General features: G+C 49.1%; 1 pseudogene across 1 annotated transcript in view; it reads right to left on the bottom strand.

The window, feature by feature from the left end:
- The window catches only part of LOC147116976 (NEDD8 ultimate buster 1-like), an 88190-nt pseudogene that overhangs the window by 3237 nt on the left and 58453 nt on the right, over positions 1–26500 (bottom strand). Inside the window, exons 9-12 of the transcript XR_015078338.1 lie at positions 19174–19281; positions 13355–13507; positions 8991–9113; positions 6807–6915 (exon numbers count right to left, since the gene is read on the bottom strand). The product of XR_015078338.1 is annotated as an NEDD8 ultimate buster 1-like (transcript). The remainder of the gene's footprint in view (positions 1–6806; positions 6916–8990; positions 9114–13354; positions 13508–19173; positions 19282–26500) is intronic.

Here is a 26500-nt window from a genome sequence, read left to right as displayed (position 1 = left end):
AATTACCTGAGTCTACCCTTCTCTAAAATGTAGAGTCCCAACTCTTTTAGCCTTTCTTGATAACTAAGATGCTTTAAACTGGGACTTAGTCTAGTGGCCCTCCTCTGCACCCTTTGCAAAGCCTCACTATTACCCACCATGTGAGGAGACCAAAACCGGACACAGTATTCCAAATGCGGCCTGACTATGGTCTTGTGCAAGGACAAAATAGTATGCCTCGTCGTATACTCAATTGTCCTAGCGATACACCCCAACACCCTACTTGCCCTAGCTATCACTTTCCTATCATGTACCTTTAAAGATGTATGCATAGCATGCCCAAATCTTTTTTTTATCTCCACCTTCTTTAAATGCTTTTTCAAATCCAGATATTATCTGTGAGATGAAAGAGTGCTCCTGTTTTTTTTAAGTGCCTAAACCAATACCTGGCAAATCACAGTAGAACTTAAACACATAGGGCTAGATTTTCAGTTGCTTGCGCCAGCAGTTAGCGCCTTAAGAGAAGTGATTTCCGGGCGCTATGCGTGTAGCGCCCGGGCGCAGCGCAGTTTGCGCCCCGCCCCAAATTAAGTTGCCCGTTAGCGCCGGTGCAAAGTTTAGCGCCCGCCCGGATGCGCGCGCAGAAAATGACGTCACATCCTCGTGCAACGCCCTTTGGCCGCCCCGATTGCAAACTTCAGTCGGACCGCCCCATTGTGCGGCGGCCGGCCGGAGCGTTTGGAAAAAGGAACGCAACACAACCAGCGCGGGCCCCAGGGGGCGCTAATTAAAGGGAACGTCCTCTCCAGTATAAAGGCCATCCTTTTTTCAGAAAACAGTCTTGTGCAACGCATTTCTGGAGACACAACAAGGAGGATAGCTAACTGGTTTCAAGCAGCAAGAGCCAGGTATTTTTGGACTCAGGCAACAGCGCTGCAAGTGGCCATTTGGAAATTAGAGTGTTTGCCAGGATTTGATGGGGGTTGCATGGGGTGCCAACGCGGAGCTGCAGCTCCATGTCCGTAGGGCTCGCAGACGCATTGTGAGAGGGGCAGCCCTGGCTAGAGGCAGAGGGGGCTACAGGCGTCGGCCACGTAGGCCTTACCCAGTCAGGCTATACCGCCAGCAGCGCTCCTACCTAAACATGAGTGCCGCGCGATGTGTTAAAAGGCTCCGATTCCGAAAGGGGGTGATTGCAGAGATCTGCCACCTGCTTCGCCGAGATCTGCGGCCAAAGCTCAGGTGCAGGATGTCTCTGACGGTGGAAGTGAAGGTGACGGTGGCATTGAACTTCTATGCCACCGGCTCCTTCCAATACGCTGCTGGGGACATAGCAAACATCTCCCAGTACGGCGCGCATCGCTGCATCCGCCAGGTGACCGAAGCACTGTTCAGAAGGAGAAGCCAATTCATCTCCTTCCCCATGGCCCTGGAGAGCCAGCATCAGCGCGCATTGGGATTTTCCAGACTCGGGGAATTCCCCTTGGTGCAGGGCGCCATTGACTGTACGCATGTGGCTTTGCGGGCCCCTCTGGAGCATGGCGAGCAGTATCGCAACAGGAAGGGCTACCATTCTCTGAATGTGCAGCTGGTCTGTGACCACAAGCAGCGCATCATGGCAGTCAATGCCAGCTTCCCAGGCAGCAGCCACGATGCCTTTATCCTGCGGCAGAGTACTGTGCATGACATGTTCCAGGCACAGCCTCCCCCAAGAGGATGGCTACTCGGGGACAAAGGCTATCCTTTGTGCACCTGGCTCATGACCCCGCTCCGCGCGCCCAGGACCGCTGCTGAAGAGGCCTACAACGAGAGCCATCAAACCACCCGCAACATCATCGAGCTAACTATTGGGGTCCTCAAGCAGCGGTTCCGCTGCCTTGATCACTCCGGAGGAGCTCTCCAGTATTCGCCGGACCGGGTCTCCCAATTTGTGGTGGTTTGCTGCATGCTACACAACCTGGCTATCCGCAGGACTCAGGCACTGCCACCTGACGTTGGACCAGCACCTCAGGAGGAGGAGCAGGAGGAGCATGAGGAGGAGGAGGAGGAGGAGGAGGAGGAGCAGGAGTACGTTCCCAGGAGGGAGCGACCAGGGCCAAGGGCCGCACGACGCCACCTTATTACACGGTACTTCTAAGCCCCCTGTCAGGGAATGGCCAGGGGCCATGAGGGAAGATGAATGCAGCCGCTCCGCAAGCCCTCAGCCGGCGAAGCCAACAAACACTAAGAAGAACAACCATGGAGACTGCATGAATAAAGATAATTTTTTATTAAACAAAAATGAAAAGCCCTTCCCACATGAATCCCCAAAAACAATAAACGGGCCCCACAAAAAGCCCAACAAACGACTCACTCCCACAAACTGGGGAGGAGCCACTCCACCTTTATTGAAACCGGGCCTCAACGTCGGCCTAACGCAAAAAAAAAGCCCTCCAAAAGCACAACCATGGGCAAAATAAAGATGGCCACCGCCATATTAAAGGAAAGCTGGCCACACCCTCTACTGAGTGGCCCGCGAGGGCAAGACCTTGGCCAGCATTTTGCCTCCCCTGCCCTGCCTGCTGCTCCTTCGCAAGCTCTGCCCAGTGGCTGCTGCGAGGCTGGGGGAAGGCGCCTGAGGCTCAGATGCCCTTCCGCCAGATGCCGCTGGGGGGCGGCCTACACGGCGTTTGGGCCTCGAGGGGCCGTCTCCTGAGTGGCGCACCTGAGCCTGGCCACCATCAGCTGCAGCCGCTTGCCCTTGACGCCCCAGAGGGGGAATGGCGGCGACGGATGGCGCAATGTGGGCCAGCTGGCGTCTGGGATGCGCTGGCTGGTGCTGTGGCGCGGTGGCACTCGGCCGGGCCCGCACTGCAGGATCCGCAGCAATCAGCCGACGGCCGGCTTGCTGGGATGGTCCAGCGCGGCGCCTGCCCTGGCGATGCCTGCCTGAGACAGCGCGTGTGGCAGCAGTGAGTGGCCCTGTGGTCCTGGTGTGCGCGCGCATCACATCCGCCAGGGTCTTGACGGCATCAGTTAGCATGCGGCCAGTCGCGGCAGTTGCTGCCCCGAACTCGCGCACACTGGTCGCCAGCGACTCGATGGCCTCAGGCATGCGCCCCACCACGCTCATGAGCTCCGTGTGGCGCCGGTCCGAGTCGTCGGCCATCTGATCGAGCTTCCGCACCTCCTCCGAAGTGAAGGTGTCCGGACTGGAGTCGCGACTCTCCCGCTGGGGAGGAGGGGGCCGAACTAGGGGACCCTTGCCGCGTTGGTGACGGCGAGTGTGCCGAGCAGCAGCACTCCCCTCTGATCCTTCCCCCCTTTGGGGGGAAGGCCGCGGGCCACGCGCACGGCTGCTGGGTGGCTGGACGCCACTGGTCCCAGAAGCTGCATTGCCCTGCGACAGTTCCTCCAGGCACTCGTCCAGTGAGGAGGTGTCGAGCATTTCCTCCTCTCCTGCGGGACGTGACTGTTCCCCCGAAGGTCCGGCTTGCTCCTCCTCCTCCTCCTGGTTGGAGGTGCTGTCACTGGCAGCCTCAGGGTCCTGGTCGTCACCAGCTGAAAGCAGGAATGCACAAGAGTAGCTTCAGAGTGAGGAGACGGCGTCAGCGAGGGAGTTAGGACTGGTGGGATTCAGCGCATTGGTGGGACAGTGGCAAAGGAGGTAGCTCGGATGGGCCAGTGCGACGCGAGAGGGCCAAAAGGCGAGGTCCTTACCATTGCCGGGCAGTGGAGGGTCGGATACACCGCACGCTGTGGGGACAATCACACGTGCTCCCATGAGCACACACACGCGCTCCTCCAGCCGAGTGAGCTTCTGCAGCTTGGCGCGGCCACCCCTGGCACGGGCCTGGCGATTAAACGCTACTTTAGCCTGCAAGAGAAAGGACGGGCTGTAAGTGCGCAGTGAAGCCCTGATGTAGTGTGCACTGCCTCCCATGGTGGAATAGCTTGGACAGAGTGAAGCCCTGATGTAGTGTGCACTGCCTCCCATGGTGGAATAGCTTGGACAGAGTGAAGCCCTGATGTAGTGTGCACTGCCTCCCATGGTGGAATAGCTTGGACAGAGTGAAGCCCTGATGTAGTGTGCACTGCCTCCCATGGTGGAATAGCTTGGACAGAGTGAAGCCCTGATGTAGTGTGCACTGCCTCCCATGGTGGAATAGCTTGGACAGAGTGAAGCCCTGATGTAGTGTGCACTGCCTCCCATGGTGGAATAGCTTGGACAGAGTGAAGCCCTGATGTACTGTCCACTGCCTCCCATGGTGGAATAGCTTGGCCAAAGTGTAGAGTGCCGAATGGCCATTTGATGCTCATGACTGTCCCAATGCTGCTGGCTGAGGGCTGGCCAAAAGGACTTTCAGGTCCCTTTGCCCATCATGTCAGGTGTACATGCAAGAATGAGGAGGAGACTGGAAAGGCTACTCACCCTCACAATCCTGGTCAGATCGTTGTATTTCTTACGGCATTGTGTGTGGGTCCTGGGGGCCTCGCCGGTGAACGTCACCCTCTGGGCGATCTGCTTCCAGGCTTTGGTGTAGTCGTGGTGGGTTGGATTCCTCCCACTCTCTGGGAACAAGATCTTGCGCCTCACCTCCAGAGCTGTGACCATTATGTCCAGATCACCCTCTGAGAAGCGCAGGGCACGCTGACGGGCCTTCTCTGGCGTTGCCATGACTCCCTGGGGCTGAGCAGTAGTGTTGAGGCCTCTTTGCAAGGCTGCAGTGTGCAGGGCGTGGCAGCAGACCAATTCGTCCCTTCCCCCTTTAAGAGCTGGTCGGCACCACGGGGTCTGCTGTCAGTGCAAAAATGACCGCACCCGTGCTGCGCCCCGCCTGGGCGCTATCCCTCTGGACCGCCGGCTTAGCGCCTAAAGAGAGTAGTGGAACGCCTCTTTTAGCGCTCCACCAACCTCTTAGGGCGAAGCCACTGAATTCCCGGCAACGGGGCGCTACTTTGGGGCGGGCGCTAACTTCGGGCGGGCGCTAAGGTTAGCGCCCCAAAACTGCCTATACTGAAAATCTAGCCCATGACATCCAGGGTTTCAAAGACCCAGGCATAGCCAAGTTGCCTTTCCTCTGCAGATGTGGCGATATAATTGCAGATGGATGGAGATATTTTGTCACATTTGGCATCACTAGCTTAACCCTGGCGTAATGGGATCAACGGAGGCTAAACAAAGGTCAGGAAGCAGAAAAAAGAAAGAAAAACGTAGCTGGAGCCTGAGAAGGACAAGGAAACAGTCACGCTAGGAAACAAGATGCATAAACAAAGAGAGATTTGTGTTTTAACAGAAGGAAAGAGACAAACACAGAGCTGTATTTTACCTGCCGAGACGAGTTGGGGGTGGGACTGCTGCCTTCCGGGTTCTGGTCCCGCCCCCAGCGACGTCCGACGCACAGACGCTATTTTCCCCTGATTGGCCTTATTAAGCCCGCCCTGCGGGCTTGCTGGCCAATTAAGGGAAAGCCGGTGTCAGATGACATCAGTTGATGATGCTTCATCTGCCGGTTTTCTTAAAGAGACATGTAACATTTATTTTTGACAGATGATTTGACAGTGTTTGACTTTATTGAGGTGCTGTCAAACACTGACAATCACTGTACAAAGGTGAGCCCTTGCACCCAGGCTCTCCAATGACTCTCTCTTTAGGATAAAACAGATGGCAGCTGCAGGTGAGGTTACAGAAGTGATCTGTCACTTCTCCCAATGTGGTGAGGCCACACAAACACTTCAAAGCTTGTCACCTACAGAAAAATCTAAACACATTAAAAGTGACTTTCCCAACATCTCCTTACCTCTGATACTCACCGGTATCCCATTGGATCCTTCACACCACTTCTGCAGCTGTCATCTATACACAAACATTACAACAGACCCACAGCACGCCTCACTTACCCTGGCGGGGTTCCCCGACGTCGGGAATCCCGCAGCAGAAGTCTCAAAATGGGAAAAAGCCTCTTAACTGCCAGTTAACTACCTGTTAACAGGCAGTTAAGTGGCTATAATTCTCTTCCCGCCGCTAGGAGTCGGGTCCCTGCGCAAAATCGGGGACCCGACTCCCGGGAAGATTGTTTGGAGGTGGGTTGGGTGCGGGACCCGCTCCCATTCTTTTTGATTTTACCAGCAGTCCCGCCTCCAAACCCGCCTCCTCAGGGCTGGTAAAATCCAGCCCCCAGAGCCACAGCAGCCCGAACATTTATCTGGTATGAAACCTGTATTGACTATATTAGCATAAAAATAGTAAAGCAAATTCTGCTGGACTAGAGATGAATTTTACAATGCAGAAACAGGCCATTCAGCCCAACTGGTCTGTGCTGGTGTTTCTGATCCACATGAGCCTCCTCCCACCTCATTTCATCTAACCGTATTAGCATAACCTCCTATTGCTTTCTCCCTCATGTGTTTATCTAGCTTCCCCTTTAAATGCATCCATTACTGAATTTGAATACGCTCATTAAAGTTGACTGGCTGAGCCACGTGCTTTCTGGGCACGAGTCCCTGCCCAGGCTGAGTATTTGGGCAACGTGGTCTTTGCACTGCTGTTTCTGCCGAGGAGATTACAGAATCTGTGCCATCCTTCCGATTTAGGAAAATATGCGCAAGGTGCACCGGGTAAATGTAGCTCCTTGGGCGTAATCCTGTAGTGCCCACGAGGCAGGTATTGATGCTCTCCGCGTGTGATCTGAAGTCAAGAAACTGAAGTGATTTCAGATCCATGTAAACGTGGCTCAAGCTCGGGCGAAGGCAATTGAAAAAGAGAGACTGGCAAAGAGCTTTCTGTAGCTCTCAGTTATATCAAGGTTGGCGCTGTTCTTTAAAAAAAAAAATGTTTTCATTCTTACCTGTAGCTGCAGAGGTGGCAGATGGTGAGGCTGAGGGCATGGTCACATCAGGAGGCGGTGGTGTGCCTGCACTAGCAGGTGGCGAGGGATTTGCATTTGGAAGTGAAACCTGGACATCACCACAAAACAGAAACATAAAAAAAAACGCAATACGAGCTTTTTTTGAAAGTTAATGTGTGCTAATATTAATTTTACTTCTCATTTGAATCTGTTTCTCTCGTTTTGTCATTAGGCGCGCTCCATTAGATGGGAGGGCAGAAGCTCACTCCTGTGTTTAATGCTACTCTGTCAACTTTGGCAGGAGGCATGATTGTGAGAGTTGGACTGATCCCACCACTTTGTCCACTCGCCTACCTTGACACCAGAGATTAATATTGGGTTGGTGTTAATAGTTTGGTAATGGCACCAATATTGAGTTGGTGATACTTGTTTGATAATTCTACTAATATTGGGTTGGTGATAATGGTTTGGTGTTGGTATAAATATTGTGCCAGGCGGCGCATCGTGGCCTTAGGTCATTGCCAACTCAGCATCGGCACGACGAGAAATTCAGGTACAAATCCTCTTTAAAATCACTTGATCCAATGAGTGTCACACTCATCTACTTTGCCAGTTAAACAATAAATAATTTTGTTGTAACTGTCCACCTGCCCCTTGGATTCAGGCATGTTCCAATTTCTAGGCCTTTTAGTTTTTTGATAAGTGAAGAGGGAATTTTCTTTTCAAATCAGCTGGAGTAGCTGGATTCAGTGGTGTGAAGGCAGACACCATCTCATGGGAGTCAGAGCCCCTGGAATCCGAATTAAAATAAGGCCTCTGTTTAAAATGCTGCTCTTCACAACAGTATTCATTTCAATCAGGCTGCCTTGCTCAGGTGTGGACAGAATCATAAGCAACGCAAGAACCTCATTACTTTTCAATATCACATGGCCTCGCCCCACCCTACCTTTGCAACCTCTTCCAGCCCTTACAATCCTCCGAGATTTCTGCGCTCCTTCAATTCTGACCTCTTGCGCATCTCCGATTTCCATCACTCCGCCTTTGGCGGCCGTGCCTTCAACTGCCTTAGGCCATCGGTTCTGGAATTCCCTCTCATAACCTCTCCACCTCGCTACCAATGTTCCCCTTAATTATTTTTGGAGGGGTGCACGGCCCCTTTAAGGGGCCGTGCTGCCCATTCACAGTTTCGCGCATGCGCAAAGTTTAACATTAGAAGTGCCAGTCTTGGGCTGCGCAGGACCGGCGGAGAGTGGCGCGGGACCACAGAGAGCGGCGCGGGACCACAGAGAGCAGTGCAGCACCACAGAGAGCGGCGCGGGAATACAGAGAGCAGCGCGGGACTGGCGTAGAGCGGCACGGGACTGGTGTAGAGCGGCACGGGACTGCAGAGAGTGGCGTGGGACCGGCGGAGAGCAGCACGGGGCCGGCAGAGAGCGGCGCGGGACCACGGAGAGCGGCACGGGACCACGGAGAGCTTCGTGGGACCATGGAGAGCGGCGCGGGACCGGCGGAGAGCGGTGCGGGACCACGGAGAGCGACGCGGGACTGGCAGAGAGCGGCGCGGGACCACGGAGAGCGACGCGGGACTGGCAGAGAGCGGCGCGGGACCACGGAGAGCGGCACGGGACCACGGAGAACGGCGTGGGACCAGCGGAGAGCGGTGCGGGACCACGGAGAGCGGCGCGGGACCACGGAGAGCGGCGCGGGACCACGGAGAGCGGCGCGGGACCGGCGCAGAGCGGCACGGGACCGGCGCAGAGCGGCACGGGACCGGCGCAGAGCGGCACGGGACCGGCGCAGAGCGGCGCCGGACTGGCGGAGAGCGGCGCAGGACCGGCGGAGAGCAGCGCGGGACTGGCGGAGAGTGGCGCGGCCATGCAGCTTAGAGGGAACGTTGCTCGCTACCACTCTCTCCTCCTTTAAGACGCTACTTAAAATCTACCTCTTTGACCACGGTTTTGGCCAGCTGTCCTAATATCTCTATGTGGCTCGGTGTCAAATTTTGTCTGATTACGCTCCTGTGAAGCGCCTTGGGATGCTTTACTACGTTAAAGGTGCTATATAAATGCAAGTTGCCGTTCTTGTTGTAAACAGTTAAGTGAAAGTTCAATGTGCAAGAAAATAGCCTGAGCTGGAGCTCAGTATAGTTTGTGAAACTATTTACTCTTGTGTTTTTATTTTTACCTGGCTTGCCTGATCAGGTGTCCTGTTCTCCTCGGGCGCAGCCTGTGCTGAATGGTCCACGTCCATTGGCCTATTGAGCTTTTCCCTTCTTTTCTCCGCTTCTACCCTTTGCTGTCGGGCTCTCTGTTTGAAATCAGGAAGTAAGCATTGGTTGGTTTGTTTGACTTACTTGAGAAGGATAACTGATACGAGAGGTGGTAAATAACAATCACATCTTCTGGCTCATGAAACCTTATGAGTTTATTTGTCTCAACTAACTGAGTCTGTATGAAGAAAAATTTGCAATAGTTTTCAAGTTTGTGCGCATGGCTATGTGAAAGGCCTCAACAGTCATAGCTAAGGCTAGCAGCAATGGCCAACATTGGAATGAGAAAAGGGCATTTGCATCACCAATGAACCATGGTCCAAAGTGTTCCCCTGGCTGCTATATGTTTAAATGCTGATTTATGTTCATTTTTTGGCACGACAATGCAAGAGTCACAGTGAGCGTAAAGAAGGAAAAAATAATCGTGTTGAGCTCAACTCAGGGCTGTGTCCTCAGGTATTTTAAGCTGTACAGAGCTGTAACTGTAGAGTCTGAACAGTCCCTAACTTCTCCCTTCTCACAGATGAGGACCTCTGAATCCCAAGAGAAGGCCGCCCCAGAAGAGAGTCTTCAATTTTTGCAGACGAGGACCTTCAGGCCCTGTTGGATGAGGTGGAAAGGAGGCGCCATCAACTCATCAAGCTCAGCAACAACACAGCCCTCACGCGCGGCGAGGAGGTGGGTGTGGGCTGAGGTCGCAGAGACACTGGGCAGGATTTTCATTGGGCCGTGGAGGCAGGATTGGAGGCATGTGGGGGGTTTAAAATCTCAAAATCGGGGGGCACGAACCCATCCTGCCCCCAACCCGCCTCCATGCCAGTTTCAAAGGAGGCGATACCTGACCTGTGCTGGGATCCGCCTCCCCGAGGCGGGAAGGGAATTAATGCCAATTAACTGCCTGTTAACAGGTAGTTAACAGGCAGTTTTTAGCCTAATCCCTATTTTTATTGCTGAAGTGTGGGATTCCTGACGGCTCCAAACCATGCCACGGGCTGAAGGGCTTGGAGGGTTTGAGATGTCCGGTGAAAGGTGAGTGATGGGTGCATGAGTGAAGAGGTAAGTGTGTTTGGCGTGCGTAAAGTGTTTAAAGAAGTTTAATTACCTTTACTTACCTTTACAGCCTTCCTTCCTTCAGGTCTCGGGAGTCCCTCATCTCACCGGCACAGAAAGCAGAATGGCCGCGAGCTGTCAAAAGTTGCAGCATTCAGCTTTCTGTTCTGGAGAGATCTCTAAATTAGCATGAGAGGAAGGAATTAACTTGGAGTATAGATTGTCAGTGTTTGACAGCTTCAAAGAGCTGTCAAACGCTGATATTTCATCTGTCAAAAGCTTTTGACAGATGAAATGTCAATCTGTGACGTCACCTGTTGCCGGGTGGCCCTTAATTGGCCTGCTGAGCCCACTGGGTGGGCTCAACAAGGTCAATCAAGTGAAAATCGCGTGGGTTGGCCACAACTCAATGGAGGCGGGACTACAACCCCAAAAGGTGTAGTCCCGCCTCCTACATGCCTCCTCAATCAAAATCCAGCCCACTGAGTGCCTTCTCCATCACGCCCAGCGGCGCAGCAGTGGCCGGAAGAAGTTTAATGATCTGACCAGAGCAGGGAAGGTAAGAAACTCTACCATGCCGTGACCTTCTCCCATGCCTAATGTGGTCATCACACTCAGGCAAAACAAGCCAATTAGTGACCTGTCACTGAGACACCAACCCCATCCCCCCCATTGATGCAGACCAAAAGCTCCTTCAATTACTCCACCAACTTAAATCTTTTCCATTTTTGTCTTAAGAACATAAGAAATGGGAGCAGGAGTAGGCCATATGGCCCCTCGAGCCTGCTCCGCCATTCAATAAGATCCTGGCTGATCATCGACCTGAACTCCACTTCCCCGCCCGATCTCCATATCCCTTGATTCCCCTAGAGTCCAAAAATCTATCTATCTCAGCCTTGAATATACTCAAAGACTTAGCATTCACAGCCCGCTGAGGCAGAGAATTCCAAAGCCTCACAACCATCTGAGTGAAGAAATTCCTCCTCATCTCAGTCTTAAATGGCCAACCCCTTATCCGGAGACTATGCCCCCTAGTTCTAGACACTCCAGCCAGGGGAAATAACCTCTCTGCATCTACCCTGTCAATCCCCTTCAAATTCCCCTTTAGAATTGTACCATTTAGTTTATATGTCCTCTCCTCATTCTTGCTACCAAAATGTAACACTTCATACTTTTCTGCATTAAATTTCATCTGCCACGTGTCCACCCATTTCACCAGCCTATGTCTTCCTCACTGTTCACTATACTTCCAAGTTTTGTGTCATCTGCAAATTTTGAAATTGTGCCCTGCACACCCAAGTCCAAGTCATTAATATATATCAACAAAAGCAGTGGTCCTAGTACCAACCCCTGGAGAACCCCAGTGTACCTTCCTCCAGTCTGAAAAACAACCGTTCACCACTACTCTCTGTTTCCTGTCACTTAGCTAATTTCGTATCCATGCTGCCACTGTCCCTTTTATTCCATGGGCTTCAACTTTGCTGGCACTTTGTTGAACGCCTTTTGGAAATCCATGTACACCACGTCAACCGCATTGCCCTCATCAACCCTCTCTGTTACTGTTGGATCTGTGGTTCAATGGATAAATAATCACATGGGTGCTGTACATTAACAAATAACAGGTCTTTACTGGAGGAGGGTAATCTCTAGACTGGGGGTACAGAGGCATGCGCAAAGCTTATATACCGGTGTGGTCACTGCCGGTACTACAGTATACAGGAGCTGTAAAAGTAGTTCTGACTTAAAGGCACATACACTACAGTTACCTCATCAAAAAACTCGATCAAGTTGGTTAAACACGATTTGCCTTTAACAAATCCTGTGCTGGCTTTCCTTAATTAATCCACACCTATCCAAGTGACTGTTAATTTTGTCCCTGATTACTGTTTCTAAAAGCTTCCCCACTACCGAGGTTAAACTGACTGGCCTGTAGTTGCTGGGTTTATCTTTACACCCTTTTTTTTTGGTGTGTATTTGTGGGGATAGAAAAGACTGAGGGAGATAGTGAGAAGGTGTTTTGTGAGATTGACCTATTGACAAGGTGCTGTGAATCGGACAGCAAGCGACTTCAGGAGGACAGACAGGTTAGTACATTAGACAGATAGATGGCAGATGAAATTTAACGCAGAGAAATGTGAGGTGATACACTTTGGAAGGAAGAATAAAGAAACAAAATACACACAAAATGGGAAAACTTTAAAAAGGAGTTGAGGAGCAGAGAGAATTAGGGATTTGAATACACAAATCTTAAAAAAAATAGGAGCATTAAATTGCTAACCTGTTTTAAAAAAAGCTTGTGGATCTTAGGAAGGATGTTAAGACTATGGAGAGGGTACAGAACATTTATTAAGATGATTCTAGGGATGAGAGGATGAGGTTATTAGGAGAGACCAGAGAAACCAGGACTCTTTTTATTAGAATAGAGAAGGTTAAGAGGAGATCTAATGGAGGTGCTTAAAGTTATGAAAGGTTTCGATAAGGTATTTCGGGGAAAATTATTTCCACTGATGGGTGAGTCAGTAACTAGAGGGCATAAATGTCTTATCTTCATTGAAAGAGTGAAGAGATAGGTTAGGAAAATTCACTTGTTTTTATGTAGTGGGTTGTTGGGATATGGAATGCCCTACCAGAAACAGTGATGGAATCAGAATCCGTAATAGCTTATAAAAGAGAAGTGGCTAAATGTTTGAAAAAGAAAGATATAAAAGGGTGCGTTGAAAGAGCTGAGGAATGGGACGGAATGGACAGCTCCTTCGGCCGGCAGCATTGCCAGTGCTAGCCGGGGCGGTAAGACTGATGACCCCATTTTGAGGTTGTTACCATTAGCGGCAGGCGAAGAGAGTGAAGCTCGACCCCTATGATTTCCAAAAAAAGAAATCGACTTCTGGAGCCTGTTCCTAAAAATTCCGAAATAGAAACAGAAAATGCTGGATATAATCAGCGGGTCAGGCAGCATCTGCGGAGAGAGAAACAGAGTTAACGTTTCTGGTCGGTGACCTTTCGTCAGAACTGGAGAAAGTTCAAGGTGTAATGGATTTTAAGCAAGTGTTGGGGCAGGGATAAGGGGGGAGGGAAGGAAAGAAAGAACAAAAGGGAAGGTCTGTGATAGGGTGGAAGGCAGGAGAGATTAAAAGAGATGATAGTACAAAGCAAAAGGAGATGGTAAAAGTTCTTATGTCTTTACATATAACAGGCAGTTGTCAGATTGCCCTGTGTTAAAAGTACTAACCTCTCTCCTTTCTTCAATATATAACTTGGCCTTCTCGACGTCATTTCCAGTGGCTCGTAAGCCAAGCCGCGCTTCCAGAGTAGTGAATCTTTGATTCATAAGGGAAGTCACATCACAATCACTCACAGACAGCTTGTTCAACAGGTCTTTGGCCTAAATATAGATGGATAAAGAGCAAACAACTGCTTCAGCAGATTCACCAATATTAATCTCAGTAAAGGCTCGAGCCTCGGTGCTGTAATCTGGGCTCAGCACTTGAACCGACATAGAGGCGTTGAGTGGAGAAGGCCCAATTTTTTATTATTCTCCAGCTCCACAATTTTAGTGTTTTTAACAAAAAAAAAACCTTAAAAAGACTTGCATTTATATAGCGCCTTTCACGACCACAAGCTGTGCCAAAGTGCTTTACAGCCAAAGAAGTACTTTTTGAAGTGTAGTCACTGTTGCAATGTAGGAAATGTGACAGCCAATTTGTGCACAGCAAGCTCCCACAAACAGCAATGTGATAAGAACATAAGTAAGAGCAGGATTGGCCATTCGGCCCCTCGAGCCTGCTCCGCCATTCAATAAGATCATGGCTGATCATCGACCTCAACTCCACTTTCCGGCCCGATCTCCATATCCCTTGATTCCCCTAGAGTCCAAAAATCTATCGATCTCAGCCTTGAATATACTCAAAGACTCAGCATTCACAGCCCTCTGGGGCAGAGAATTCCAAAGATTCACAACCCTCTGAGTGAAGAAATTCCTCCTCATCTCAGTCTTAAATGACCTAATCCTTATCCTGAGACTATGCCCCCTAGTTCTAGACACTCCAGCCAGGGGAAACAACCTCTCAGCCTCTACCCTGTCAATCCCCTTCAGAATCTTGTATGTTTCAATGAGATCACTTCTCATTCTTCTAAACTCCAGAGAGTATCGGCCCATTCTACACAATCTCTCATCATAGGACAACCCTCTCATCCCAGGAATCAATCTCGTGAACCTTCATTGCACCGTCTCCAAGGCAAGTATATCCTTCCTTAGATAAGGAGACCAGAACTGTGCACAGTACTCCAGGTGTGGTCTCACCAAGGCCCTGTACAATTGTAGCAAGACTTCTTTACTCTTATACTCCAACCCCCTTGCTATAAAGGCCAACATGCCATTTGCCTTCCTTACTGCTTGCTGTACCTGCATCCTAGCTTTCTATGTTTCTTGTTCAAAGTCACCCAAATCACTCTGAACACCAACATTTGAAAGTTTCTCACCATTTAAAAAAGATTCTGTTTTTCTATTCTTCCTACCAAAGTGAATAACCTCACATTTCCCTACATTATACTCCATCTGCTACCTTTCTGCCCATTCACTTAGTCTATCTATATCCCTTTGCAGACCCTTTGGCTGGAATTTTGCCGGCGCTCAGGGGGGCGGGGTTGGAGGCGGGACATCCGGCAAAATCACAAAGATTGACAGCGGGTCGGAAACCCGCTGTCAACCCGCCTCCAATCAATCTTCCAAAGTGTCGGGTCCACGATTTGCGCATGGACCCGACACCTAGCGGCCGGAAGAGGATTATAGCCACTTTACTGCCTGTTAAAGGTTGTTAACAAGCAGTTAACAGGCTCTTTTGCAATTTTGACACTTCTACTTCGGGCTTCCCGATGTCCGGACACCACGCCAGCTAAGTGTGGTGTGCTGTGAGTCTGCTGTAATGTTTCTGCATTGATGACAGCTGCTGAAGTGGTGTGAAAGATCCAATGGTGCACTGGAGAGTTTCAGAGGTAAGAAAATGTTGGGAAATTCATTTTTAATGCATTTAGGCTTTTCTGTAGGTAACAAGTTTTGAATTGGCTGTCTAGTCCCACCTCATTGGGAGAATCTCTCTCACCAGTGACAGATCGCTTCTGTAGCCTCACCTACAACTGCCATCTTTTCTAGCCTAAGGAGGGAGACACTGGAGAGCCTGGGTGCAAGAGGTCACCTTTGTGCAGTGATTGTCAGTGTTTGCAGCACCTCAATGCTGTCAAACACTGAGAAATCAGCTGTCAAAAAAAAAATTGTGCGTGGTCCCTTTAAGAAAACTGGCAGATGACGCGTTATCAAATGACGTCATCTGACCGGCTTCATCTTAATTGGCCAGCAAGCCCACAGCATGGGCTTAACAAGGCTAATTGACGTAAAGTCATGTCTGTGGGTCGGATATAGTTGGGGGCGGGACTGGAACACGGAAGCCACCTGACCCGCTCCCATACCGCATCGATCGAGAAAATCACGGCTTTGTGTTCTCCTCACAGCTTACTGTCCCACCTAGCTTTGTATCATCAGCAAACTTGGTTACATTACACTCGGTCCCTTCATCTACGTCATTAATATAGATTGTAAATAGCTGAGGCCCCAACACTGATCCTTGCAGCACTCCACTAGTTACAGCCTGCCAACCTGAAAAAGATCTGTGATGTAAGAATACTACTAGGTACTTGGTCTAAGTATTAAACAAGGCTTTAATCGACTGTTTTTCAACATAGAGATCTAGTTGTGTCCTTCACCAGTTCCTGTTAAAGAATGTCCTGAGCAAGCTGGGCCCATGCCCGAGTATTTATACTCTCCCTGGACAGTGCCACCAGCAGGCCGCCCAGTATCATTTCATAAGTCATTTCCACATGAATGACAAGATTCATGTCAATCTGTTTATCCCTACTCTCTGTTTTCTGTCCGTTAACCAATCCTCTATCCATGCTCTATATTACACCCAACCCCATGAGCCCTAATCTTGCATAATAATCTTTTATGTGGCACCTTATCAAATACCTTTTGGAAATCCAAATATACTACATCCACTCGTTCCCCTTTAGCTACCCTGCTAGTTACATCCTCAAAAAACTCTAATAAATTTTTCAAACACGATTTCCCTTTCATAAAACCAAGTTGACTCTGCTTAATCATGTTATGGTTTTCTAAGTGACTTGATACCACTTCCTTAACAATAGATTCCAGCATTTTCCTGACAACTGATATCAGGCTAACTGGCCTGTAGTTCCCTGTTTTTTCTCCCCCTCCTTTCTTGAATAGCGGTGTTATATTTGCGGCGTTCCAATCCGCTGGGACCATTCTAGAATCTAGGGAATTTTGGAAGATCAAAACCAATGCATCCACTATCTCTTCAGCCACCTCTTTTAAAACCCTAGGATGTAGGCCGTCAGGTCCAGGGGATTTGTCGGCTTTCAGTCCCATTAGTTTCTCTAGTATTTTTTCTCTACTTATATTAATTACGTTAAGTTCCTCACCCTCATTAGACCCTTGGTTCCCCACCATTTTTGGTATGATTTTTGTGTCTTCAACTGTGAAGACAGATACAAAATATTTGTTTAACGTTTCTGCTATTTCCTTATTCCCCATAATAATTTCTCTTGTCTCAGCCTCTAAGGGACCAACATTTCTTTTTGCTACTCTTTTCCTTTTTACATGCTTGTAGAAAATTTTACAACCTGCTTTTATATTTCTTGCTAGTTTTCTCTCATATTCTATTTTTTCCCTTTTTATCAATTTTTTGGTCAACCTTTGCTGGTTTCTGAAACTCTCCTAATCCTCAGGCTTACAATTATTCTTTGCAACATTATAAGCTTCTTCTTTCAATCTAATGCTATCGTTAACTTCTTTAGTTAGCCACGGTTGGTTCACTTTTCCCATGGAGTTTTTGTTTCTCAATGGAATGTATTTTTGTTGAGAATTATTAAATATTTCTTTAAATGCTAGCCACTGCTTATCTACTGCCATAACTTTAATTTATTTTTCCAATCTACCTTAGCCAACTCGCCCCTCATACCTATGTAATTGGCTTTATTTAAGTTTAAGACTCTAGTTACGGTCTTAGGCAAGTCACTCTCAAAATTAATGTAAAATTCTATCATATTATGATCACTGTGCCCCAGAGGATCCTTTACTATGTGATTGCTAATTAACCCCGACTCAGTACACAGTACAAGATCTAAAATAGCTTGTTCCCTGGTTGGTTACATGACATATTGTTCTAGGAAACTGTCCCGAATGCATTCCATGAACCCGTCCTCCAGACTAGCTTTGTCAATTTGATTTGTCCAATCTATTTAAAGATTAAAGTCCCCCAAGATTATTGCATTACCTTTGTTGCATGTTCCTTCTATTTCTTGATTAATATTCTGTACAACAGTATAGCTACCGTTAGGGGGCCTATATACAACTCCTACCAGTGTTTTCTGCCCCTTGTTATTCCTTATCTCCACCCATACTGATTCTACTTCCTGTTCTTCTGAGCCGAGATCCTTTCTTACTACTGTTCTTATGTCATGCTTTATTATCAGGGCTACTCCCCCTCCTTTTCCATTCTGCCTGTCTTTTCAAAACGTCAAAGTACCCTGGAACATTTAGTTCCCAACCTTGGCCACCTTGCAACCATGTCTCTGACATGGCTATTAGAGCAAAGCTATTTATCTCTATTTGCGTCACTGGTTCGTCTATCTATATAATGTATAATGACCAGATAATCTGTTTTAATGACCGTGGTTGAGGAATAAATGTTGGCCAGGACACCGGGAATAACTCCCCTGCTCTTCTACGAAATAGTGCCATGGGATCTTTTACGGACCTCGATTTAACTTCTCATCCGAAAGACGGCACCCTCCGACAGTGTGGCGCGCCCTCAGCACTGCACTGAAGTATCAGCCTAGATTTTTGTGCTCAAGTCTTTGGAGTAGGACTTGAACCCACAACCTTCTGACTCTGAGGCGAGAGAGAGAGACTGTTACCCACTGAACCATGGCTGACACCTACCAATAATGCCACAGCGACTATCTGAAAATGCTGCGGCCCATCCCAGAAGTGGTTTTGGGGGTGTGGGGTGGTGAGTGGGGAGCCAGCGATACAGCTCCCGTTGCATTTCCTACCCAAATGTGTTTGAGTTTCCTCCGGGAGCTGGTGCAATCTGAGTGGGAAAATCCTGGCCTATACGTCGAGGCTTATAACAATAAAGGAGGATTGAAAGTAATGCCCCGTGAAGTGTTCCTTGCATCTTTAGTTCCATTTAAAAGAATATTTCTGGAATGAATTTTAAAAAATGGAAATTTAAAAAATCTTTTCCATCTACATTATTGTATTAATATTTTCCCGGTTCTTTATGGCCGAATATAACCATTCCTCATGACTCACCCTCAAATTATAGTCACATCACAGGTGAACTTGCAATTGTCCCGTTCACCCATCACCCCTGTGCTTGCTGACCTACGTTGGCTCACGGTCTGGCAACACCTCGATTTTAAAATTCTCATCCTTGTTTCCAAATCCCTCCACGGCCTCGCCCCCCCTCGCTACCTCTACAACCTCCTACCACCCTCCGAGGTCTCTGCGCTCCTCTAATTCTGGCCTCTCGTGCATCCCCGATTTTCAATCGCTCCACCACTGGCGGCCGTGCCTTCAGCTGCCTTGGCCCTCAGCTTTGGAATTCCCTCCCTAAACCTCTCCGCCTCTCTCTCCTCCTTCAAGATGCTCTTTAAAACCCACCTCTTTCACCTGTCTTAATATCTGCTTATGTGGCTCGGTGTCAAACTTTGTTTGATAATCGTTGCTGTGAAACGCATTGCGATATTTTACTATGTTAAAGGCGCTATATAAACACAAGTTGTTGTTGTTGAAAGATGACCACCTGGCAAAGGTAGCAGAGGGTGCCCCGACTTGCCCCACCCATCCACTCCCCACATCCACCCCCCCCCAACTTGCCAGCAAGTGTCTCTACCCTCAGGACAGGAGTGGAGATAATTGGAGGGAAGAACAGAAAAACGCCTGAAGCGATAGATATTAAACGTTACCATTCTGAGGTTGCTCAGAGCTTCCTTCTCCATTTGGTTGTGAAAGAACCACACCCCCCAAAGTGCGTAAAGCCGTAGGAGCAGTATCTTGTGTCTCCCGCTGTCATCCTGTAGAAAGAAAGGGGAAGATATTTTTGAATCCATGTCATTAAATGCTACCTCACAGGAACATTGTCAGCAAAGGTTTGGTCAGGAAGGTGTAAATATATCCCATTGGTTTGGGACCTCCTCATATTGTGTAGAAAACTGGGATATCTGAGGAGTTCCAAGGTTCCACGCTTCCTTTAAACCTCCACCAGTCCTGTGCAGACCTCTCTCCTCCTGCGTTTGTCTAATTAAAGTGATAGAAATTACGCCCAGTGATGTTATTAGAGAAGCCCTTTGATCCACTTGTACCGAATTCCTCTCTACCCTAAAAACAAGAAGCAAAATACTCAGATGCTGGAAATGTTCAGCAGGTCAGGCAGCATCTGTGGAGAAAGGGGAAGCAAAAAAAAACAATTCAGGTATAACCATTTGCCACACGTGAAAGATATTACAGATAAATATGACAGAAGATTATACCTGAAACGTTAACTTTTTTCCCCTTTCCCCCCACAGATGCTGCCGGACCTGCTGAGTGTTTCCAGAACTTTCTGTTTTCACTATCTGTAATGAAATCTGTTTGTTCTTGCCTGTATTCGTTCTTGCCTGTATTCGTTTTGCACTCATGTATATTACCCTCCCCCACACGGTGTATAGTTTCACTTCCTCTTTCCTGACTAACCTGTATGACTCATTCCTGCGAGCCAGTCAGTGTGTTGAGATGTTAGCTCTGATCTTAGTGATTAAAAGCCAACTTGTTAAAGTCTATAACTTCTAGTTTTGTGGTTATTGAAGGCACATCAATTTTAATCACTAAAGAATACTAGGATGGATCGACTCCTAAAACCAGAGCGTCTGGACTTGGATCCACATTCTGCTGAAGCATCAAATCAATTTGGACACTGGCTCAAATGCTTCGAACTCTTCGCGAGGGCCTCATCCGCTAGCGAGGTAGATAAACTGAGTCTACTGACTACTCGCGTTAATCATCGGATTTATTCGTTCATCCGGGACGCCACCTCTTACACGGAGGCCATCACTATCCTGAAGGCCCAATACCAGAGGCCAGTAAACGAAGTGTACGCCAGACATCTGCTGGCTACACGCAGGCAGCGACCTGAGGAATCAATGGACGATTTCTTACAGGGCCTAAAGGACTTGGTCCGGGACTGTAACTGCAAGGCCGTGACGGCCAACGTGTACTCTGACGAATTGGTCCGCGATTCCTTCATCACGGGCCTCAAATCGAATTATATCCGGCAGAGACTGCTGGAGAAGGAGGTCCTGGACTTAAAAAAGGCAGTGGCCACTGCGCGATCGCTGGACGTGGCCCAGAAAAACTCTGACTCTTATTCTTCCGGCCATGCGGCCCTCACCGCCTCGTGCGCGCCGAGCGGGCCGCAATCTTGGAATCAGCCATCTTCCCCATCCAGGTCTCAGACCAGCTCTACACCGCCGGAGTCCCCACACAGAAGTTCACCCAGGAGTCCTACTACAGCGGCAATGTCTCGAGGCCCGAAATGCTACTTCTGCGGCCAGGCCAAGCACCCCAGACAACGATGCCCAGCGAAGGACGCTACATGCTTCAAATGTAAGAAAAAGGGGCATTTTAGCAAAGTCTGCAGGGGGAATCCGATTTCCAACTCCGTCACCGCCTCGTGCGTGCCGTGCGGGCCGCCATCTTGGGATCCGCCATCTTTTCCCGACTCAACGGCCGCCCAGGGCCCAACAGTGGCTTCGATCACGGTGGATCAATCCAGGCCACACCCGTTGACAAAATCCACGATGGACATACAGGTAAACGGGAATTTAACGAAATGTTTAATTGACTGTGGGAGTACCGAGAGTTTTATCCACCCTAGCCTGGTACGGCGGCACTCATTAACGGTAACCCCTACACGGAGCAGAATTGCTATGGCTGCTAAGTCCCACACTTCGGACATTTTGGGCTACTGTGTGGTAATACTGACTGTAAAAGGCACGGACTACAAGGATTTTAAACTCCTCGTGATGCCAGAACTCTGTGTTAATGTAATCTTGGGCCTGGACTTCCAGTGCCACCACGAAAGTGCCGCCACTCACAGTCTGTGGCCTATCAACCTTAAAAATCAGCCCGCTCTCTTTATTCGCTAATCTCGCTCCGCACTGTAGGCCCATAGCGACCAAAAGTAGACGGTACAGTCTGGAAGACAGACACTTTATCAAGGCGGAAGTGGACAGACTCCTGCGGGAAGGCATTATTGAATGCAGTACCAGTCCGTGGCGTGCCCAAGTAGTCATAGTTAAAAATAGCGAAAAGAAACGGATGGTAATTGACTACAGCCAGACTGTTAATATTTATACCCAGCTGGACGCCTACCCTTTACCCCGCATATCAGAAATGGTCAACCAGATCGCGCAATACCGAGTCTTCTCGACTATCGACCTCAAATCCGCGTATCACCAGCTCCCCATTAGAACGGAGGACCGCCCATACACCGCCTTTGAGGCAAACGGACGCCTCTACCATTTTCTCAGAGTGCCCTTCGGGGTAACAAATGGGGTCTCGGTCTTCCAACGCGAGATGGACCGCATGGTTGACGAGAATAAACTACAAGCTACCTACCCCTATCTGGACAACGTCACTATCTGCGGGCACAACCAGCAAGACCACGATCTAAATCTTGCGAGATTTTTAAAAACTGCCCTAAAGCTAAATCTAACCTACAACGAAGACAAATGTGTCTTCAACACAACCCGTCTCTGTATCCTCGGCTGTGTGGTGGAAGATGGGGTAATTGGACCGGACCCTGACCGATTACGCCCCCTAAAGGAACTGCCCCTGCCACACAATCCCAAAGCTTTAAAAAGGTGCCTGGGATTTTTTTCGTATTATGCCCAATGGGTGCCCAATTACTCTGATAAGGCCCGACCCCTCATTAAATCGACGTCCTTCCCACTATCAGCTGAAGCTTGGGAGGCTTTCACCAGTATCAAACAGGACATTGAAAGGGCTGCACTGTGTGCAGTGGACGAAAGCATTCCCTTTCAAGTCGAAAGCGATGCGTCAGACTTTGCTTTAGCTGCGACCCTCAATCAGGCTGGGAGACCTGTGGCCTTCTTCTCCTGAACCCTTCAGGGACCTGAAATCAGGCACTCTTCTGTCGAGAAGGAAGCACAGGCTATAGTGGAGGCAGTGCGGCACTGGAGACACTACCTAGCCAGCAAACGTTTCACCCTGCTCACCGACCAGCGGTCGGTGGCTTTCATGTTTAATAACAAAGGGGGAAAATCAAGAATGACAAAATATTCAGGTGGAGGATCGAACTATCCACGTTCGACTATGATATTATGTACAGGCCGGGAGCCCTTAATGAACCCCCAGACACCCTATCGCGGGGAATGTGTGCCAGCATTCATACGGACAAATTACAGGGTCTCCACAACGACCTCTGGTCACCCAGGGGTCACCCGACTATACCATTTTATAAAGTCCCGCAATCTGCCCCACTCCATCGAGGAGGTCAGGGCAATGACCAGAGCCTGCCGCATCTGTGCGCACTGCAAGCCTCGTTTCTACAGGCCTGACCGTGCACACCTTATCAAAGCCACACGGCCATTCGAGCGCCTAAGTCTGGACTTCAAGGGACCCCTTCCCTCTGCCGACCGTAAACGTATACTTCCTCAATATCATCGATGAATATTCCCGCTTCCCCTTCGCCATTCCCTGCCCAGACATGACCAGTGCCACGGTCATCAAGTGTCTCGGTAATCTATTCTGCATGTTTGGCATGCCGAACTACATACACAGCGATAGGGGGACGTCATTTATGAGTGACGAACTGCGCCAGTTCTTGCTCTCAAAGGGGATAGCCACTAGCAGAACCACTAGCTACAACCCCCGGGGTAATGGGCAAGTGGAAAGGGAGAATGCTACTGTTTGGAAGGCTGTCACGTTAGCCTTAAAGTCAAAAGGCCTTCCGACCTCCCGCTGGCAGGAAGTCCTCCCAGACGTGCTCCACTCCATAAGGTCTCTTACGTACAGCCACTAATGCTACCCCTCACGAAAAGATGTTCGTTTCCCCCCGGAAATCGACCTCGGGCATATCTCTACCCGCGTGGCTGACGTCCCCGGGGACAGTACTATTGCGGAAGCACGTGAGAGGCCATAAAACGGTACAGCTCCTCCATGCAAACCCTCAGTACGCCTATATCGAATACTCTGACGGGCGAGAGGACACAGTTTCCATAAAAGACCTCGCTCCCTCGGGGAGCGGAGAGAACGATGAGAGACTACCCGAGGAAGACCTACACAAAGAGACAGGACGCCCAGAGGTATCAATACCCAACTTTAACCTGGAGGACACTGCAGATAACCTGGAAGATACTGCGGAGGCCCGAACAGCGGAGGAACCAGAATCCACTCCCCTAGAGGCACCCCAACCGGCTTTGCGCCGATCACCGAGAACCGCAAAACCTCCTGACAGACTCACTTATACCAACTTTTAAGAAACATTACCCCGATGGACTAAATCTAAAGAAGGGGTGAATGTAATGAAATCGGTTTGTTCTTGCCTGTATTCGTTTTGCACTCATGTATATTACCCTCCCCCACACGGTGTATAGTTTCACTTCCTCTTTCCTGACTAACCTGTATGACTCATTCCTGCGAGCCAGTCAGTGTGTTGAGATGTTAGCTCTGATCTTAGTGATTAAAAGCCAACTTGTTAAAGTCTATAACTTCTAGTTTTGTGGTTATTGAAGGCACATCACTATCCTACTTCAATCAAAATGCTACCATGACAATAGCAGAGAGGCGTTTAACTCCAGATTACCCCATCCAACATTCGAGAGATATTCTGCAAATATGCAGTCAGAGGGGTCATCTTTCGAATGGGACGTTAAACCAAGGTCTTGTCTGCCTGGTTGGCGAATGTTAAAGATTCCTTGACACTATTTCAGAGAAATACCTGCGTTTCTCGTGGTGCCGATGCTGAGTTGGCAACGAACTAAGGCCACGATGTGCCACCTGACGCAATATTAATACCATTACCAAACTATTATCACCAACCCAATATTAATACCATTATCAAACTATTATCACCAACCCAATATTAGTATCTGGTGTCAGGGGAAGGTGAGTGGACAAAGTGATGGGATCGGACCAACTCACACAATCAGGCCTCCTGTCAAAAGTCAGATGTCCTTGTCTACATTTCTCCCTCGAGCAACAACACAAAAACAGATTAACTAGACATTCATCTTATTGCTGCTTGCGGAGCCTTGTGCCGCGTGTTTGATACTAAACAACGGAGACTTCACAATCAATTGGCTATGTGTTGTGAAGCACTTTAGCATGTCCTGTAGTAAGCCAGATCACCAACAACGATGAGTCAGCCTACAGGGAGGAGGTCCAGCATCTCGTGAAGTGGTGCGCCGACAACAACCTGTCCCTTAACATCAAGAAAACCAAAGAAATCATTGTGGACTTCAGGAAGTCTAAAGGCGGAAGTCACACCCCCATCCACATCAATGGGGCTGTGGTGGAAAGGGTGGACAGCTTTAAGTTCCTCGGAGTCCACATCACGGAAGACCTCTCCTGGTCCCTCAATACCTCCTCTCTGGTGAAGGCGGCCCAGCAGCACCTATATTTCCTAAGGAGGCTGAAGGGATGTAATCTGTCACCCCTGATCCTCTCTAACTTTTACCACTGCACAATAGAGAGCATCCTGACGAACTGTATCACAGTATGGTATGGCAGCTGTAGCTACTATGACCGGAAAGCCCTGCAGCGGGTAGTCAAAACTGCCCAACGCATTACCGGCACCCGGCTACCGACCATAGAGCACATATACCAGAAACGCTGTTTACGGAGGTCACGGTCTATCATCAAAGACCCTACCCACCCCAGCCACAGTCTGTTCGCCCTCCTGCCATCTGGGAGACGCTACAGATGCATTTGCACCCGTACGACCAGATTTAGGAACAGCTTCTTTCCCAGGGCTGTCATCCTACTGAACTCCACAAATAAACTCTAAAGCCTGCACATCTGCCAATGCACTTTATTATGGTTATGTTTATGTTAATATATTACAAGCCAAATGTATGTTGAATGTTTAAATGTCTTAATCTAAATGTACACTCTCGGGAGCCGCAAGCCTACATTTCGTTGTACTGCACTTGTGCACTAACAATGACAATAAAAGTTGATTTGATTTGATTTGAGGACGCGGTAAGGCGCCATGGGCCGGATCATGCTGGAGCAGGGCATCTCACGGCGTGCGCCGTTAGTTAGACTTTTCCTGTACCATTCAGCTCAAAACAAATTTGCGCGGTAACTTGCTGGACGTGCGATCGGGCAACGGTGTGCCGAGGGCAACGGAGCATCTGGGACCTCAGTGAACTGCGCGACCAACAATCTATCTCCTTAACCAATGGGATCTAGGCTCGAGAAAGAAACAGAGGAACGACAGAAAAGGAAACAGGGTGAAAATTGTTTCAATGCTTAAACCACATCAGTCCCAATGCAGTCACACTCAGGGCAAGGAACCTTAATACATCAACGTGCCCCTCCCGCAGAATCATAGAAAGTTACAGCACGGAAGGAGGCCATTTCGGCCCATCATGTCCACGCCGGCCAACAAAGAGCTATCCAGCCTAATCCCACTTCCCAGCTCTTGGTCCGTAGCCCTGCAGGTTAGAGCATCCCAAGTGCACATCCAAGTACTTTTTAAATGTGGTTAGGGTTCCTGCCTCTACCACCCTTTCAGACAGCGAGTTCCAGACCCCCACAACCCTCTGGGTGAAGAAATTTCCCCTCAAATCCCCTCTAAACCTTCCACCAATTACTTTAAATCTGTGCCCCTGGTTTTTGACCCCTCTGCTAAGGGAAATAGGTCCTTTCTATCCACTCTATCTAGGCCCCTCATAATTTTATACACCTCAATAAGGTCTCCCCTCAGCCTCCTCTGTTCCAAGGAAAACAGACCCAGCCTATCCAGTCTTTCCTCATAGCTAAGATTCTCTACTCCCGGCAACATCCTTGTAAATCTCCTTTGTACCCTCTCTAGTGCAATCACATCTTTCCTGTAATGTGGTGACCAGAACTACAAGCAGTACTCTAGCTGAGGCCTAACTAGTGTTTTATACAGTTGAAGCATAACCCCCTGCTCTTGTATTCTATGCCACGGCTAATAAAGGCAAGCATTCAATATGCCTTCTTAATCACCTTATCTACCTGGCCTGCTACCTTCAGGGATCTGTG

This window comes from Somniosus microcephalus, chromosome 5 (assembly GCF_052327205.1).
Source record: "Somniosus microcephalus isolate GS21.2 chromosome 5, FLI_Smic_1.0, whole genome shotgun sequence".
Taxonomy (NCBI): Eukaryota; Metazoa; Chordata; class Chondrichthyes; order Squaliformes; family Somniosidae; genus Somniosus; species Somniosus microcephalus.
Note: the sequence above shows the minus strand (reverse complement) of the source record. Positions and strands in the feature narration are given on the sequence as shown.